General features: G+C 45.9%; 1 pseudogene across 1 annotated transcript in view; it reads right to left on the reverse strand.

Annotated features, from left to right (window-relative positions):
• Positions 1-12,857, reverse strand: part of LOC150043817 (cytochrome P450 2A5-like) — a 32,576-nt pseudogene extending 19,719 nt beyond the window's left edge. The window contains exons 1-2 of the transcript XR_016533422.1: positions 12,665-12,857; positions 10,094-10,098 (exon numbers count right to left, since the gene is read on the reverse strand). The product of XR_016533422.1 is annotated as a cytochrome P450 2A5-like (transcript). The remainder of the gene's footprint in view (positions 1-10,093; positions 10,099-12,664) is intronic.
• Between the last annotated feature and the right edge of the window lie 7,066 nt (positions 12,858-19,923).

Genomic DNA, 19,923 nt, shown 5'->3' on the forward strand with positions numbered 1-19,923 from the left:
ACAGGAACAGCTTCAGAATTCCCCATTTTTGTTATCATAAGGATCAGGCAAATACAGGCTTCAAATACAGGTTTCTTCATGATCTCCCAGCAGTAAATATGCCCATGGGAGCCACCCAACCAGGGCTCCCAAGTCTTTCATCAATCTGTGGATTGGACTAAATGGTTGGCTCCCTTACCTCTCCCCTTTGTGGGCAGGCCCCTTGGTTACAGTGGTTTTATATTCACATTCAGACCTTGTGTAATCAATAAGCTCCTTTAGTTTCTTAGAGATTAGGATCAGGTTAAAGCTGTTCAGCTAATGGCAGTCTGGCACAAATATGCTGTGCTATGAAATGGCAGACTGGGAACCCTATGAGGTTGGCCCTGGCCCTTACCAGGATGTGCAGGTGTACAGAAGGGTTTCCTTTACTGACGTTGGCCATCCCCCCTATTTCAAATCCCCATTTGGGTCCGTCAACCCTACAGGTGAATTGCCTGAAGAGCTAGAGTAGTAGTCAATGACAGGTAAGATTCCCAGAGGGGGACAACCTAAGACAGGCACACTCTGGAGTAAGGCAAACACCTGCTTAATAAAACAAAGAAGGGGGAGATGTGGGGCACGTCACATCAGGGAAATGGCTTGGGACCACACCTGGCTGAGATGGTGCCTGCCGCCCTGTTGGAAGGTGTGGCTGTGGTTGCATCCTCCCCTGGCCCTGCCCACCTTTGTGCTGATTGGCTCCTGCATCCTATATTAGCCAAATGTACTTCCACAGTAAATGAGTTCTTGCCTTGATGAGTCTCCCTGGTGTGTCTGATTGTCCTCCCTCCAGCTAGGGAGGGCTGGGTGCGGGCGGCCAGCTGGCCCTTTCCTTTCTCAGCCTTGTCTTAGTTGGGGCGTGTTCTCTCTATCCCTCCTGCGGGTCGGGAGGGATGAAGGACTAAAAACCCCAACACTTAATGTGCTTTGTTAGCACAGATATCCAAACATACTCTTTTCTTTGTCAAAAATTGGGGGTTTTGAGTTTGCCTTGTTTTTGGCTTGGTGTTGCCTGTCTTTCTCTCATTGACCATGTAGTTCTGCCATACAATAAACAAAAATGTATTTTGACACTGGAATTCCAGAGAATATACAACAATGTTCTTTTTTTCTTTTTCCAAAAATCTAAGTGTGCCCCAAAGCTTGTGTACCAGTATTAGTCTATCTATGGGTAAAATATGTAAAAATTGTCATCATGGTTTCAAAATGACTTACTTGCTTTTTCTCTACAATTGTAACTAAACTTTGTGATAATTACCAGATGTTCCCAGTTCAAAGGAATGCAGCTTTAAACCCAAGTGGCAAAGAAGCATCCATCTGGGGGCAAGCAAATGTGTCTAAAAATTAATCTCTCTGTGTGATTTAATTTGCTCTCAGTGTAAGTTAGCACGTATACAATGTCTACAATTTCAATAGTATTTTTTGCAATTATAGACATTATTTAAAAGAAAAAAAATGGTATGAGTATGTCTTAAATTTTTATTCGTATGTAAGTGAGCTGTGATTTAAACACTGATGTAAAACCAATATGCCATTCTTTATGTCCATCTAAAGTATATCTGCAAAAGCCAGGATGGTAAGAGAAAGCAACCAGGAGCATACGAGATTTCATGTCTTTAGCCAGTCTGTGGAGAAATTTGCAGGCAACCCACAAGGAGATGCTGCAGTCCATCCAAGAGATGCAGCCCAGTCCAGTTCCTGTCCATCTCTTCTAACCCGGAAGATGGCCTCCCTCCTGCCTAGACCATCCTGAAATCTTCCACAAGTAGACTGGATATCTGCTCAACTCCATCACATGCATCTGATTCCTGGCGAAAGACTGCTTTGGATTTGCAGACACAAAGACTCTTTTCTGACATTCTTCCCGTAGTATACAGATTTGCAACTCTTACCCAACCTGACCCGGAAAGGGCTGTGATGCTAGTGAAAGGACCGTTAGGCCAGGAGATCCTCTTGTGAACTTTGGTTAAAGAGGCTTGGTTAACTTAAGCATTGCTAGCATCACCAGAAATCAGGTTTTCCAAGCAGCCACGGCTATATTATATCTGTGCTAAAACTCTCCTACCTATTGAGTGTTGGAGACCATTGTTTTCAGCCTCCTGAGGAAGTAAGATTATAAGTTGGCACCTGGCAGCTCGCTAATGAGTCAGTACTTGTTGACCAGGGAGTTTCTTTGCATTCGTTGATTTGTTTTTTCCGTGCTTGTGAATAGAGTGGATTGCTAGATTTCTTCCAAGTTTGTTTGCTGCTTTGCAGATGACCTTTACTGTGATTGGCTGCTTAGGGATATAAATACTGTGGGGTTTGAGAGAGGAGAGGGAGGGAGAAGAGAAAAAGACAGAGAAGAGAGAGGAGACAGGAGAGAGGACAGAGAGAAATAAACGACCTCTGCTTGCAGCGATTCGAGTCTGTGATCATTCCCAGTACGCCTCCGAAGTGACGTGTCGTTGCCACGGGCAGTGACAACTGACAGCTCCGACGGGGATCATTTTTTCAGCACGGTGGGTAAGTACTGAGGAGCCTCGCGGGGGGGCGAGGCAACAATCATTCCCAGTCCACCTCCGAAGCGTATTTCGGCACGGTGGGGAAACTGAGGAACCTCGCGGGGGGCGAGGCAATAGTCATTCCCAGTCCACCTCCGAAGCGCAGGTCACTTCGGCATGGTGGGGAAACTGAGGAACCTCGTGGAAGTCTCTGGCCAGAGTGGAAAGGGCGAGGCAATAAAGGGTTCGGTAAAGAACCGGGAATAAAGGGTTCAGTAGATTCCAAAAACCGGATGTTGTAGTCAAAGAAAAGCTTTTGTGCAGTTGATAAATGTGAATAATGGGTTCGGAAGTCTCCAAGGACCAGATGGTTAGAGTCCTCGGAGATTTACTTAAAGTTAACGGTACTGTCGGAAAGGAATCCACGGTGAAGGCTCATGTGGATACGATAGCGAAGGTAAGTCCCTGGGTTTTGGATGAAGGATTTCTTCATGTACCACAGTGGGATTTACATTACTATGTGGCAACTTATCCGGGAGTGCTTGCTTTCCTCCAAACAAAGAGGTAGACAACAGGTGGCAGGAGGTGCAGAGACGCTTGGAGAGATGGATGAGAGAGAATCGAGTAAACAGGAAAGGGAAGTGGTAGTGATTTTGAAAGCCTGTGCTTGGGGGAGGAATTGCACGACAGGGGGGGGCACCGCCCGTAGTTCAGCAGCCTGTGCCTCAGTGGGAGGAGCCAACAGCCGGCCTCCTCCCATCTGTCAGCAAGTTAGCTAAGAGTGGAAGCGCTAGAAATGGGGGATGAGTGGGGTTTTCCAGTGTTTGAGGATCAAAATCAGGCAAGATTTCACCAACCGATAGACTTTAAAACCGTTAAGCAGCTAAAGGAATCCGTTATGGCTTATGGACCCCAAGCGCCTTTCACTATCAGTATGTTAGACACATTGGCAAATTTAAATTTGGTTCCCGATGACTGGAAAAAATTATGTAAGGCAGTGCTGAGTGGAGGACAATATTTGATTTGGAAGACTGGCTGGCAGGAGTTATCTTTAGAAATGCTGCGGCCGGTTTCACACAAAGAAATACTGAGATGCTCACAGGTGAGGGTCAGTATGCCGCGTTAGAGGCACAGCTCCAGTATGAACCAGGAACACATGCACAGATTGCTACTGCAGCTACCAGAGCATGGAAGACCTTACAAGCTTCTGGTGATTTACAAGGTAATCTCTCAAAGGTTCTTCAGGGACCTAACAAGCCTTATGCAGATTTTGTAGATAGACTCATTCAAACAGCCACTCGCGTCTTTGGCGACGCTGACACTGCAATGCCATTAATACTTCAGCTGGCATTTGAAAATGCAAACAAATGGTGTCAAGCTGCCATAAGACCATGGAAAGGGAAGAAGGATTTATCAGTTTACATAAAAGTCTGTAGGGACATTAATGATGCAGTGGTCACAGGACAGGTGATTGCATCAGCCATGAGGGGTGTGCCTCCCTTAGACCCAGCACGGGGAGCTAGACAAAGAACTTGTTTTCACTGCGGCCAACCGGGACATTTTAAGAATCAATGTCCTAGTAAAGGGCTCCAACGAGCTTCAGTGGTAAAGACAGAAAAGTCCTCAGTGCCAGGGATCTGTCCAAAGTGTAGAAGAGGTAAACATTGGGCTAATGAGTGTAGATCTGCCACTGAGTTTGACAGGAGCCCGGGGAATGGACTGGGGTCAAAAAACGGAAGGCGGGGCCCTTTGCCTTGGGCCCACAAATGTACGGGGCTATGGAAATGCCAGTGCACCATACTCCAGGTACAATCCAGACCATTCCTCATCAGGACCCCTTCTTTCCATTGACTCCCTCGTCCGAGGAACCTCAGGCAGTGCAGGATTGGACCTCTGCTCCACCTCCCGACTCATATTAACACCTGAGATGGGAGTCCAACTAATTCCTTCAGGGGTGTCAGGGCCTCTCCCTCCAAATTCAGTAGGCTTACTTCTTGGTTGTAGTTCACTTACTCTTTCCAGCCTTCATATCCTTCCAGGGGTTATAGATTGTGATTATACAGGTGAAATTAAAATTATGGTAAGTTCTCCCCGTGGTATCTCAGTCATCAGTCCAGGAGATAGAATAGCCCAATTAACCTTACTTCCAAGTATGCATAGAAATTTTAAGAGTATGCCTCAAAATAGGGAATCCAGGGGATTCGGGTCAACTGGAAAAGAACAAATGGTTTATTGGGTGCAGGATTGTTCAAAAAGGCCTCTGCTCAAATTACTTGTGCAAGGAATGACCATTGAGGGTCTCCTTGATACTGGGGCAGACATATCCATTATTAATGCTCAACATTGGCCTAAGCAATGGCCTCTTCAGAAGGCTGATTGCATACTGAGGGGGCTAGGATTTTTGCAAAGTCCTGATCGGAGTGCTCAAGTTTTATCCTGGCAGGATGGGGAGGGACATAAAGGTACTTTTCCACCTTATGTGTTAGCATCATTGCCTATCACGTTGTGGGGCAGAGATGTATTGCAGGAAATGGGAGTACATCTGACTACAGAACCTGTCAAGGAAGACAAAGAATCCTGGATGGCAAAACCTGAATCAGGACATATACCAGGTAAGAGAGACTGGACAATGATGCGCAAGCAGGGTTACCTGGAAGGGAAAGGTCTAGTAAAACTTCTTCAAGGAAATCCTCATCCTCTACCCATAACCAAGAAAAATGACCGCTGTGGAGTTGGTTATCCTTTTCATTAAGGGCCACTGTGAAATCACCATTAAAAATAACCTGGAAATCTAATAATCCTATTTGGGTCCCTCAGTGGCCCTTATCAAAGGAGAAACTCCAAGCGGCCCAAAAGTTAGTACAAGAGCAATTACAGGCTGGCCACATTGAGCCTTCTACTTCTCCTTGGAATTCCCCCATTTTTGTAATAAAAAAGAAATCTGGAAAATGGTGACTTTTTCATGATCTGAGGGTCATTAATAATTCTATGCAACTTATGGGTCCCTCGCAACCTGGCCTCCCTAATCCTGTAGCCATTCCAAAAGGACATCAAATTATTGCTATTGATATTAAGGATTGCTTTTTTCTACTCCATTACATCCTGAGGATGTTCCAAGGTTTGCCTTTTCAGTACCCGCTATGAACAGTGAAGGTCCTTGTCAAAGATTTCAATGGAAAGTCCTACCTCAGGGTATGGCTAACAGCCCCACAATGTGTCAGGTGTATGTTGATGCAGCCATTAAGAGAAAGCTATCCTGACGTGATGGTAATACATTATATGGATGATGTTTTATTAGCACACCCCAATTTAAATTTACTTTTACAAATATTTGGCCTGATGTCAGATATGTTAAAGAGTCATGGACTTCATATAGCTGAGGAAAAGGTACAATCAGGTTCTTCCATTCTTTATTTGGGATATCAAATTATTAAGCCACAAAAAATTCAAATTGCTAAAGATAAATTGATTACTTTAAATGATTTTCAACATCTCTTAGGGGATATTAATTGGCTACGTCCCTCCTTGGGTCTATCTACAGGACAACTTAAACCCTTATTTGAGATATTACGAGGGGATCCTGATCCCTCGTCGCCTAGGGAGCTTACTCCAGAAGGAAGAGAAGCCTTTCTTCTTGTAGAAAAAGCTATAGAAAGAGCTCATTGTGATCGTATTGATTTTTCTAAAGAACTCATGTTTATTGTAATTTCTTCTGCTTATACACCTACCGGAGTTTTCTGGCAAGAGGGTCCTCTTTTGTGGGTCCATTTTTCAACCTCCCCAAAGAAAGTAATTATGCCTTATCCATCTATGATAGCTGAATTAATTATGCAAGCCCTTACTACGTCCCTTAAGGTTTTTGGAGTTCATCCTTGTAAAATTATTACCCCTTATACATTTCAACAATTGGAATATTTAATCGGAAATACCAATGAATGGGCCATTATATGATGTTCTACTCAAGCCTGCTTTGATAATCATCCTCCCAAATCTAGTTTATTATCATTCTGTTTAGAACATCCCGTTATATTTCCCACTATAGTTAAAAAGAATCCCAAAGGCTTAGACAGTATTTACAGATGGATCTTCTCTTGGCACTGCTGCTGTGGTTACTAAAAATACTGTATTTACACATGTTACCCCTCATAAGTCCGCTCAATTAGTAGAATTGGAGGCTATCATTGTAGCCTTACAACGCTATCCTTATGTTCCTTTAAATACTTTTTCTGATAGCTTGTATATTGTTCAGCTTTTTCCTTCTCTGGAAACTGCTGGACCTATTTCACCACAAACTACTGCCTTTTCTATGTTTTTCCAGATTCAAAAAATTTTGTGGAAACGTAGTGATCCTGTTTTTATTGGGCATGTACGAGCTCACATGGGATTGCCAGGCCCGTTAAGTAAAGGAAATCAATTAGCTGACTTGGCACAAAAACTATTTTCATTTTTTCAGTAATGGAACAGGCTACTCATTTTCATTCTCAATTCCATGTTAATAGTATGACCCTTAAACAGGGCTTTAATATTACAAAGGAGCAAGCCTGAATGATTGTTAGACAATGTCAAAAGTGTGCTCCCTCCCTTCCTGCGGCGCCCGGCATCCCTGACCAGCAGGGAAGAACGGACACCACCCGAGGATCCTTCTCATATCATGCTTTATTGAAGAGCAACTTGATTGAAGGGAGAGCTGAAGCAGAGGGGCCCGGGGCAGGGAAATGCAGCTGCTTATATACAATCAAGGAACACGGGGCTTTTGCCATTGGCTGCTCTGTTGCCAGGGCCATTTTAAAACTCGGGATTGGTCAGGCCTCTGACGTCATACGCGCAGACTCAGTGGAGCGAGCAAAGGCTCCGCACTCACATACCAAATAAGGAGAACTAAGAAGTTGTTTACAAGGAGCGAGGCAGGGAACAGGCGCCATCTTGTAATGGCGGCCGCTCCGGCTCCCCACACCTTCCAGTAGCTCGTCTGGGTATAAATCCAAGAGGTTTACAACCCAATCATATTTGGCAAATGGATGTTACTCATGTGCCTAGCTTTGGTACTCTGCAGTATGTGCATGTATCTATTGGTGTTGGGGACCGACTGTGGGGTCAATGACCTTGGACCTGACCTTGGACCTACACAACTGTATACACAAGGAAGTAACTCTTATCAGGATGACTTTAAGCAATGTCAATCAGTTCTTATCAGGATGACTTTAAGCAATGTCAATCAGTTCTTATCATGATGACTTTAAGCAATGTTAATCCTTTCTCATTTATCCTATATGTGATTTGTATGAATGTAGCCTCTGGCAGTTCCTAGTTTTAAGAAGAGTATTTAAGGTTGGAACTTAAAATAAACAAGACAGAGTCTTAGGCGGCAGTCTGGAGCTCACAGTCTTCTTGGACTGCTGACTTGGGCTGTAGTCCTCCCGAACTCCATCTGTTTGTCTCTCTTCTATTTTTTCCTAGTCCTTGCCCCTATTTCAGGAATCCCAATCCGCGAACCCTGGTTTGCTGCCGGCTGTCCCCGGCATATTGGTACTTTTTCTGGATTCATATTTGCTTCCTCGCATGCTGGAGAAAAGGTTAAGGATGTCATATCTCATGTGCTGCGTGCATGTGCAGCTATGGGGATGCCTAAAAGTATAAAGACAGACAATGGTCCGGCATATACATCTGCTTCCTTTATTCAATTTTGTGCAACTTTAAATATTGTTCATAAAACAGGTATTCCTTACAATCCTCAAGGACAGGGGATAGTAGAGCGTGCATATCAGACATTAAAATTATTGCTTTTAAAACAAAAAAGGGGGGAATTGGAAGACTCCCAAGGATAGGCTTGCTATAGCTCTTTTTACTTTAAATTTTTTAACTCTTGATGCTGAAGGACGTTCTGCAGGAGATAGACATTTTAATCCTTCTAGAAGTAATAAACCTTGAGTATTGTGGAAAGATAGTTTTTCTGGAAACTGGAAAGGACCAGACCCTGTTCTCATGTGGGGGCGAGGAAGTGTTTGTGTTTTTCCACAGGATGCTAACAGTCCCGTTTGGGTGCCGGAGAGACTTATATGTCAGATGGTGGAGGCTCCTCAGAAATATGTCGGTCTAGATGAAGGCTCTTCTACTTAGCACGAGTACAGTTCCTGGAATGAATACCACGCTTCTGGAAACCTGAACAACCTTGGCCACCCTCCTGAGCTGGATGTCAAGGATCCTCAAGAGCTAATTTTGTGACTCAGTCATCTTTGATCAAAATCCAACTGAGGACTGGAATTGTTATGCTTAATCAACGAGTTGATTTATTGCAAGAACAATTGAATATTGCAGAGCAGGTGATGAGCACCTCTTGTGTAGCTGCCTGTTCTGGAGTTTGAACTTGGACATAACATGGACATAACATAAAATACTCAAGTTGATAACTTGACAGCCTCTCTACGTACACAAATAATTGGACACAAATTGATATTGCAACCTTGGGTGATTGGTCATGTTTATTTGAGACTGTTTTGGAATTTGGTCAAAAGTGGGTAGGATTGATTGGCTTGGGGTTGTTTTTATGTGTTATAATTGTAATACTGTTTGTGTAAAATAATGCAAAGTCAACATTGGCAGCAAATGCTGACATGATAGATGTTTGCTGCCATGGAAACAGGTGCTTTCCCTCAGGTCTGGCTTGCTTAAATGGATGGCTGGTTGTCGCGTCCCCTTCGGCCGGTAAGGAAGACGCAACAGCAGCAACTTCTTCTCAAGCCACGTTTATTCAGCGAGCTTCCTCTTCTCTCGCCGTTCACCTGCGCTTCTCTCTCCATTCCCCTCTCTCTCCGGTTCTCCTCCCCTTCCGTTCTTCTCCTTCCGGCCTCGTAAAGCTCTCTTAACCAATCAGATTAACTTCCTTAAACAACTAAGCCAATCACAGTCTGACACGTACACAACATAGGCAGGCTCCAACATGGCGGCAGGCAGACTTCCGATCACGCAGGAAGCACGTGAACCTTGTAACGGATCAACAAGCTAAAAGTGCGGAAGCGGCGCCATCTTGTAATGGCGAATTGCAACTTACTGGCTACCTACAGCTGGTAGTCAGAGACGGGTAAGTCCCAGTTGTTAGCCTATCAACCCAAGACAGGAGCCAAGTAAAGAGTACTTGGTGATCCCATGACGGGTAAGAAGACTAACCTAAGACAGGCACAGTCGATCTGATATGATGGTAGCCCCACATATCCTAGGTCTTCTCCTTTTTTCCTTTTTTTTCTTTTCTTTTCTTTTCTAAAATAAAAAAAGGGGGAGATGTTGGAGACCATTGCTTTCAGCCTCCTGAGGAAGTAAGATTATAAGTTGGCACCTGGCAGCTCGCTAATGAGTCAGTACTTGTTGACCACGAAGTTTCTTTGCATTCGTTGATTTGTTTTTTCCATGCTTGTGAATAGAGTGGATCGCTAGATTTCTTCCAAGTTTGTTTGCTGCTTTGCAGATGACCTTTACTGTGATTGGCTGCTTAGGGATATAAATACTGTGGGGTTTGAGAGAGGAGAGGGAGGGAGAAGAGAAAAAGACAGAGAAGAGAGAGGAGACAGGAGAGAGGACAGAGAGAAATAAACGACCTCTGCTCGCAGCGATTCGAGTCTGTGATCATTCCCAGTATGCCTCCGAAGTGACGTGTCGTTGCCGCGGGCAGCGACACTGAGTTTTTTCATTGCAGAACTCTGGCAGGTATTTGTGGGTTAATTCTTGTCAAGTTACGGATCAGCTCTACTCATTCTTCCTATTGGTCTCCTTGTTGCTATAATTAGAAATAAAAAGGGTTTTTGTGGTGAAGACTGTGGTCCAACACCAGCCTGGGCAAGAAAAAAAAATCCTTCTGAGCGTTGCCAAATAACCATTGAAAGAGCCAGGATGGAAGCATGGCTCAAGCAAGAGACTCTGATCTCTAATTAACCAGCCGAATACTGGAAAGTGGTGCTGTGACTCAAAAGTGATTGAGTGCTAGCCTCATTCAGAAGTGCTCAAGGAACAGTTGCCCAACCCAATAAATGCCAGCTGGGATGGGCTATCTATGCAACAAGCACCTGGACCCCCAGGATGAGGCCAGTCCTGGCAACGAGGAACCATGGAGAGCAGTGAGAGGAGCTAATGTCACCTCCTAAATGGAGCCAGTTTGTGCTGGCCCTCTCAAAATGAACTAGAGCTGAGAGGTCAGGAGAAGGAAATTAAGATGCTTGCCTATCGAACATCCATACCTGACTACCTTCTAGCTGGCCAGGACTTCACATTCTTGTCTATGCTCCTGATATACGGAGTCTTAGACCTTAGCAGTTTCCTGGGTGTCCCATATGTACTCTGCAACCCATCCATCTGTCTCCCACTGGGCCCTTAACCACTCCAATCTGGCTCTAGTCCACCATGGATATCAACAATAACTAGTCTACCGCGCTCTTTCCTACCCAGTTGTCAGATATCAGAAGTAGCTAGGGACAATTTGTTTTGGCCAGTACTGGAGCATGCACTCTGGCCTGAGCACTGTCCTTGGGCTTTCTCAAGGCTAGCACTCTACCACTTGAGCCACAGCACCGCTTCTGGCCTTTTCTATGTATGTGGTACTGAGGAACAGAACCGGGGTCTCTTGCATGCTAGGCAAGCACTCTAGCACTAGGCTAAATTCCCGGCCTGTTAGGGACATTTTCCACCAACTCCAGGACCGCCTGGAACACAGGAGATAGGAATTAGCCAAGGCACCCAATTTTTTTTGTGCATCTTGAGACTTGAACTCTGGGCCTGGGCATTGTCCCTGAGCTCTTCTGCTCAAGGCTACTTCCATACCCTTTAGCTACAGCACCATGCCCAGTTTTCTGGTGATTAATTGGAGATAAAAGTCTCTTGGGCTTTGTAGTGCCCTGGCTGGCTTTGAACCATGATCCTCAGATCTCAGCCTTCTGAGTAGCTAGGCTTACAGACATGAGCCACTGTGCCAGGCCCAATTTTTAATTTTCTTCCCTGCACCCTTCCTTCTGACATGTGTGTGCCCTAGAATAATTTTTTTTAATTGCTCAGCCCCTGGCTTGTAAGATTTTTTTCAGATTTTATCCAATGACACATAACCATGCACATCTCCAAGAAACAGTTGTTGCCTGCTGCCTTCTCCTTGTTGACAACAACCTCACCTTCAACCCTCCAAGGTCAATGCCCCTTGCCAGAGGAAGTAGCCAAAGAGAATCATCACCCATTTATAGTACTTTTTTTTTGCCTGGGGCTTGAATTCAGGGTCTAAGCACTGTCCTTGGGCTTTTTCAAGGCTAGAGCTCTACCATTTGAACCACAGCACAATTTCCAGCTTTTTTCTATGTCTGTGGTACTTGAACCCGGGTCTTCGTACATGCTAGGCCAAACTCCTGGCCCTCATCACCCAAAAGCCTGGAATGTTTGGTCTGCTAGGGAGAAGAGCCCCTCCCCTCTTCCTCTTCTGGCTCAAACCAGGAATCACCTGATTGTCTACTCCACTGTGAGATAGCAAAGGATCCCAGACTCTGAGATCACTTTCCCATCCGCTGTGCTCCCACCTCCCACCTTTCCCTATAAAATCCAGCTCAACATAAGCCCTTCCCCTGTCTCTATTTTTCTGCTTTGCCTTCCCCTTTGTCTGCCTCCACCTGGTGCAGGCCCCTGTTTTCTCTACCCCACCCCAATGAACTCTTTTCTGCCTGAACCATCTGACTGGTTTCCTTTCCCTTCCAGCAAACTTTAGAGGATGCATTGGTTTTCCCCAAATTCTGACAAAATGAACAGATTGACTAGTCCCACATACGGTCTCTTTGGGCTCAGAAAAATTTTTAAAAAAATATGTATTTTTACTTTTTTGTGTGCCTGTCCTGGAGCTTGAACTGGGGGCTGGGGCACTATCCCTGAGCTCTTTTGCTCAAGGCTAACCCACGACCACTTTGAGACACAGCTTCACTTCCAGTTTTCTGGTGGTTCATTGGACATAAGAGTCTTAACAGACTTTCCTGCCTGGGCAGGCTTTGGACTACATTGTTCAGATGTCAGTCTCCTGAGTAGCTAGGATGACAGGCAGAAGCCACAGTCCCAGGTTACAGATGGGCATATTAAGACTCTGGCTCACCCAGTCTGTGGTCAGTGCCCTGCCCCTGGGCTCTTCTGTCCCAGCCCCCATCGCACACACCTTCATGAGAGAGTTGTACATCTGCCCCATGTTCAGTTGCAGAATGTTTCCAATGAAAGGCAATGGCGTGGGGCCTGGAGGCAGCTTTCCCGAGAGCTTCCTCTGCTGCCAGACAGACATCACCAGTCAGATAGGTCAGCACAGCCACCAGCAGCATGCCTGAGGCCAGCATGGTGGAAGCCAGGGTGCCAGTCAGATGGTGGTAGCTGAGCAGATTTGCTGCCTTTATACTCTGCGGATAGAAGGCTGGCTTTTGGCCTTGATGGATAGCTGTTTTGTTTTCCTTGCATACAATCTCTTACCCTCCCTTCTCTATCATGAACCCCATCCTAGTTTAAGATACAGCCAGTGAGCTGGGGAGGGGAGGACCTCAGAAATCAATGGGAAACAAACTGGCTTAGCTGCACTTGGGGAAAGAAGTACCTCAGGTTTGTGGATCTATTACCTTTCACATCTTGAGTAGTTTTTGAGCTTCAGAAAGAGGGTCTCTCAGACCAAGGATCCTGAAGGTATGGGTGGATTTTTTTTGAGGATCTCAGGAGAAGTGTGCATTTCATTCAAATGATTGGTAGAAGATAGGTGGTTATGGGTTTACAGTGTTTCATGAGGACACATTTAGGGAGGCTCTGGGATGATGGATTGGAGGTGTGTGGGCTAAGAAAGATCCAGAACTGTGAGTGTGGAAGAAGAAAGCCCAGCAGGAATTTACAGTAAGCACTCCAGCCCAGGAGTGGGCCTGCTGTGATTCAAGCCTGGTGCTGTACTTGAGGTCATGTAGAGGATCCACCACTGTCCATGACTTGCCATCAGAGCCACATTTTAGTAGAATGTTACTCAGCCCTGGAGACAACATTCCAGAGTCACAGTGGGCAGAGGGACAGGCCAGGCTTGGGAAATAGTAACCACAAACATGGCACAAAACACCAGCCACCAAGGGCTTGCAAAGAATCTCCACTGAATTTCCAACCCCCTTGGCAAGTACACTCACTTTATTAAATGGCTTGTATTATCATGGTTATTTATGATTGGTAATGATTTTACATGTAGGTGTCTTGGTGCAAAGAACCCAAAGATTATGCCTGGAATACAAACATGAGAGACCTTTGTGTCGGTTGTTGGGCTTGAACTTTGGACACAGATGCTATCCTTGAAGCTTTTTATCCAAAGGATAGAGCTCTACCACTTTGAACCATTGCTCCACTACTGGTTTTCTGGTGGATCATTGGAGATAGGAGTCTCATGGACTTACCAGCCTAGCCTGGCTTTGGACCTAGATCCTGAGATCTCAGCTCCTTGAGCAGCTAAGATTGTAGGCATAAGCTACCAGCTCCTGAACTGTTTTATGTTTCTTTTTTATGTCTAAATAGTTATGTTTATATTTTCATTACCATGTCCATAGCTTTGGGTATGCAGTTATTGAGTTCTCGCTCTTGTACTCTTTGGATTTAATAGCCACATAGTTTCTTTTTTTAAAAAATGCCAGTCCTGGAGCTTGAGCTCAGGGCCTGAGCACTGTCCTTGAGCTTTCTCAAGGCTAGAACACTACCACTTGAGCCGTAGCCCCACTTCTGGGTTTTTTCTGGTACACTGGAGATAAGAGTCTCATGGACTTTTCTACCCAGGCTGGTTTTGCACCACAATCCTCAGATCTCAGCCTCCTGTGCTGCTATGAAGTCAGAGGTGCACACAGGTGTCTGGCTGCAGGATTTGTTTTTAGTTGTTGTGGTGATGAAGATGCTGCCTCATCTCCACTGAAGTGACCCAGGTGGAGTGTAAGGAAGCCTGCCCCAGTCCTCCTTGCATTCCATGGGTCCTGAGACTGGCATAGTTGTCCTGTTAGGGTCAGCTAGACCCAAAGGTGGAGGGATGTCAGGTTGACCTTGAACCTGCCACTCCTTGTGGAAAACAGTAGATTGTCAGAGGAGGGTCACGAAAGTTTCTTGGGGAAGGTAAGAGATGACTCCATATGACTTGTGAGTTTGGGTGTAAGTGGGTTGTGTCATAGCCCCTGGCAGAGGCCCTATGTAGGTTCTGTATACACATTGATTGTTGGCACAGCCCAGCTTGGCTGCCTGCTGCAGGAAATGGGATGGGTGGAAGGTGGGTAACGCTGGCACTTTCTGCCAGGCCTGTCTCTTGCAGTTTGCTTCCTCTCATTCTAGGGTGCTGGACTCTGAGTCCTTTGTGGAATGAATAAAGGTCAGAGAATGAAGGTGAGAGATGGGAAAAGTGTTTGTTGATTTTGGTACAGGAAGAGGTGGGGAAAGGGATTAGTTAAGGCTTGGGGGACATTTATTCCCCAGATTAGGGTCACCAGCAACTCTTGAGCTGTCCCCTGGCCTGAGCCTCTCTTCTCCCCTTTTGTTATTTTCTTCTTGAAAAGGAGCCATGTAAAAATTAAAAAAGAAAGAAAAGAAAGAACAGAAAGAAAGAGCAGGGAAAAAGCCATGTGGAAAAGAACTTAGTGCTTCATGAAGGGCGCATGAAGGACGTGGTCTGAGAGTTGAGAGTTGAGGAGCCTCCTAGAAGGGGTTTGGTGTAGGCAAATGGGAGAAGGAATTAGTCTAGAGGTCACCTGTGTTTGATCTTATTGATTTATACTGGACGGTGAAGTGAGGTATCAATGTCTGGAATCACAGGGGAGGGATAAATATCAGTCATAGTGATTCAGGAAAAAATGTTCAAATGAAGCTGAACACAACAAAATATCTTCCTCCACTCCCTGGCCCTCAGGTTCCCTGAGGTTAAGAGCAAGGATAAATCATGGTTTTTAGAATGCCCAGTGCGTGTGTGTGTGTGTGTGTGTGTGTGTGTGTGTGTGTGTGTGTGTGTGTGTGTATGCTGCTTGTGAGATTTGAATTTGGGGCCTGTGTGCTGTCCCTGAACTTCTGTGCTCAAAACTACCACTCTGCCACTTGAGCCACACTATACTTCTATTTTGGTGGTTTTTTGTTTGGTTTGGTGGTTCATTGTGGAGTCTCCTGGACTTTCCTGCTCTCACTGGATTTGAGCCATGATCTACACATGTGAGCTTTTAGCTAGGAAGACAGGAGTGAGCACCAGTGCCTGGCTACAGTCTTCTTCCTTCTCCATTGTCATGTTCCTGGAGGAGACGACTTTGTTCCTTGAGCTTTGTGGAGCTAAGGAGACTAGCAATTCTTAGGCTCTTTTGATGAGGTATGTATGAGTTGATACATATTTATTTTGTTTTGCTAGTCCTGGGCCTTGAACTCAGGGCCTGAGCACTGTCCTTGGGTTTTCTCAAGGCTAGAGCTCTACCACATGAGCCTCAGCACCATTTCTGGCTTTTTCTATGTATATGTGGTACCGAGGAATCTATGTATACGTGGTACCAGGTCTTCTTGCATGCTAGGCAAAGCAATCTACCACTAGGCCAAACTCCCAGCCCCATGTTTAATTTAAAAAAAAACATGTGATAAAAGGTCTTTTATTTTATTTTATGTATTTGGTAGTAGCGCTTGAACTAGTGGGCTTGCATGCTGTCTCTGAGCTCTCTGTGCTCCAGGCTAGCATTCTACCACTCTGAGCAACAGCATCACTTCCAGTTTGTCAGTGGTTCACTGGAGAGAAGAGTGGGGAATGAGGGGCCGGGAGTTTGGCCTAGTGGTAGAGTGCTTGCCTAGCATGCGCAAAGGCCCGGGTTCAATTCCTTGGTACCACATACACAGAAAAAAGCCAGAAGTGGTGCTGAGGCTCAAGTGGTAGAGCTCTAGCCTTGAGAAAGTCTAAGGACAGCGCTCAGGCCCTGAGCTCAAGCCCAGGACTAGCAAAAAAAAAGAGTGGGGAGGGAGGAGAACTTTTCTGTCGAGGCATTCATGGAACCATGACCCTTGCGTCTCAGCCTCCTGAGTAGATTAGGAGCACAGGAGTGAGCCCCTGGCACCTGGCACCGCTTATTTTTTTTTTTTTTTATTTTGAGTGTGTAAGATTGACCTCAGAGCCTGGGTGCTGACCCTGAGCTGCCTCCCCAACCCCAGCCAACTGAGCTCCAACTCCACTTCCAGCGTTTTGGTGGTCAGACACCACAGTTGGTCTCTTGAAGTTTCTGCCTAGCTTGTCTTTCAAGTGGGATCCTCAGATCTCAGCCTCCTGAGGAGAGGATGCAGGCATAAGCACTGGTAGCCTGCTACATTCTATGTCCTTATTGACCACTCCCAATCATCCAGCCTCCCTTGTCTTCCTTCGTGAAATACCAGAAAAATGGCCATGAATAAACTCTGAGTAGAAATCTTAAAAAAGTGATTAAAAAAAAGCAAAGCACCCCTACCATTTTCCTAAACGCATGCTAGAGTAGGGAAGAAAAAGCAGGTAGACACTGGAAGGGTTGGGCGAGGAGAACTGCTTCTATTTTAATATAATTTTATTGATATTGTTAAGGTGTTGTACTGGGGGTTCCTTTTCCTAAGTAAGATAATGAGTCTATTTGTTATTTTGGACAATGTCACCCCTTCTTTGCTTTCCCCAATCCCCCCTCTGTCCCTGCCCACAAATTACATAATTCATTTTCTACATAGTGATTGCTACATAAAATGAAACCAATGACTGACGGTGGGATTTGGGAGAATCCCTGTAAACATGCAACTGAAGATTCCAGAATGTTAGAAAAGATCTTAAGGGTTGAAGATTTATCTCACTGAAGGAGCACATGCCTGGAAAGTGCCCTCAGTTCTGTTCTCAGTGCTGCAGAAAGAAAGAAGAAATAGATAAATTTTTAAAAGTCTCTTTACCCTGGGCATCAGAGGCTCCAGCCTGTAATCCAAGCTTCTCAGAAGACTGAGATCTGATGAGAGCCAGCGCACATGAAAATTCATAAAGACCCTTATCTCCATACAGCCAGAAGTGGAGCTGTGGCTCAAGTGGTAGAGCACCAGCCTTCAAGACACAAGCCCAGAGATGGTGCCCAGACCCAGATTCAAGCCCACATTTATCACACACACACACACACACACACACACACACACACACACACACACACACAGAGAGAGAGAGAGAGAGAGAGAGAGAGAGAGAGAGAGAGAGAGAGAGAGAGGGAGAGAGAGAGAGAGAGAAAGGACATATCATTAAGTACTACTACACTGGAGGAGCAAGCTTGATGCTGGCAGTGTCATTTTCGTGTGTGTGTGTGTGTGTGACCTGGGGCTTGAACTTGGGTCTTGCCCACTGTCTCAGAGGTCCTAGGACTTGAACTTGCAGACTGGGCACTGTCCCTGAGCTTTTGTGATAAAAGCTGGTGCTTTATCACTTGTCCCACAGCTCCATTTCTAGCATTTTTGGTGGTTCATTGGAGATAAAACTCTTGTGGACTTTTCTGATCCATGTGGCTTTGAACCAGGATCCTCAGCTCTCAGCCTCTTGAGCTGCTAGGATGAAAGGCATCAACTCAGCTGAGCGGTGCCACCACTCAGTCTGACTTTGATCATCAAGACATTAAACATCTGAAGATCTGGTTGTTCCCAGCTTGGAAAAAGCTAGGAGAACTGCCAAACTCTGGCTAACCCGCTGGTGTACCCGATGTTGGGAGACCTTATCAACAGGCAAATTCTATCCCCAGTGGGCACCCCGCAATCCCTCGCCAGGCCCTGCCTTCATAAGGGCCTTGTACATGTGTCCTATGTCCAGCTGGAGCTAATTCCCTATGGTGGCAGCAGAGTGAGACCAGGAGGCAGCTTCTTCCAGAACTTCTGCTTCTAGTCAGACATCAACAGAAAGGCAGCCAGGCCAGCCAGGACCAGAGGCAAGCATGAGGTCAGCCAGGTGGCAGTGGGGTGACAGACCTTGCTGGATGAGACAGTGCATGTTCATGCTTGGTGGAGATAGAAGATATCTTTGTTCCTGTTTACTTAATTGTGCTACTTCATGGCACAATCTCACTCCCCCTCCCCAGAGTCGGTGAAACCCACAGCCAGGAGAGACAGGACACTGCAGTTGGCACATTTCCAGGCACCCGAACTCCAGGCTGAATTCACAGCTGATGAGATTTTCAAAGCTGGGTGGCTGGTGGCTGAACCCCCACTTGAACACCGGTCTCAAAGGTATGGATTTAGGGAATCCACACTAAAACTTAGGTATCTGGGATGAGGACAGGAGCGTGGCCTGGGAATCACTCCTCTCCTTGACACAGACAGGATTTATCAAGTCAGGAAAGGCATGTGGCCAGTGACACAGGCCACTAATCCAAGCAATTTTGGAGGCTGCTATCTAAGGATCATGTTTCAAAGGCAGCTTGGGCAGGAAAGTCCAGGAGACACTTATCTCTAATGGGCCACCAGAAAACTGGAAGTGTAGGACTGGTGAAAGTGGTAAACTACTAGCCTTGAAGAAAAATAAAAGCTTCCAGTAGTGCAGGCTCCTCCAGTTCAAGCCCTAGGACAGGCATTTTTAAAAACAAGTCAGGTGAAGCATTCCTCCATGCTGGGAAATACCCTGACAGGCCAGGGAGGGGTGCAGGGGATTCGTGGCTGGTTCCTGTGGTAGTTCTGCCAGCTTCCCAGAGGCATTTCCTTCAGAAATTTCCCTCCCCGCACACCCTGATCTTGCACCTGCCAGGTGGAGAGAGTGGCCATATGTGTCGTCCACTACTGGCCATTGAAAGTGAGGTTGCAGGCCATCAGAGATGCCACTCTCACACCAAACATCCACCCTGGTATGGAAATTTCTGGTGATTTAGTTAATGTTTCCCCTAAGCTTTCGTAATTTGTGTTGGCTTTCTTCCTGTTGCCATTCTCCCCACCTCAGGCCCCACCCATTACATTTCCTGGGGAACAGAGGAAGGTTCCCCACTCAGACTTGAATGCCACCCTGCCCTCTTCCCTTCTGGACAGGTGGGCACTGCGGCTCTGTACCCACACCCAGCAGAGTACCTGTCACCCCAAGGCCCAGTGTTACAAGGATCCACCTGGGAGGGAACAGAGGACATAATTCCCTGTCTCTCCTATGTGGAAGATGGCCCCACCATGAAACCTTCTAATTCTCCTGCTGTACCGTCTCTGTGTGGTTCTCAGATGGCTTCCTACACTCATACTCAATGCTCCCCCACTTCTTTAGGCCGGACATAGGTCTTGAACTCATCCTTCAGCTTGATTATCCTTCAGCTCTCTTGATCAAGGCCAGCACTCTATCACTTGAGCCTCCCCTCCACTACCAGCTTCTTGCTGGTTCGTTGGAGATAAATGTTATGGACTTCTTTTCCAGCCCAGGCTGGTTTTGAACCATGATGCTCAGATCTCAGCCTCCTGA

This window comes from Megascapheus bottae, chromosome 31, assembly GCF_031878675.1.
Source record: "Megascapheus bottae isolate mThoBot1 chromosome 31, mThoBot2.hap1, whole genome shotgun sequence".
Lineage (NCBI taxonomy): Eukaryota > Metazoa > Chordata > Mammalia > Rodentia > Geomyidae > Megascapheus > Megascapheus bottae.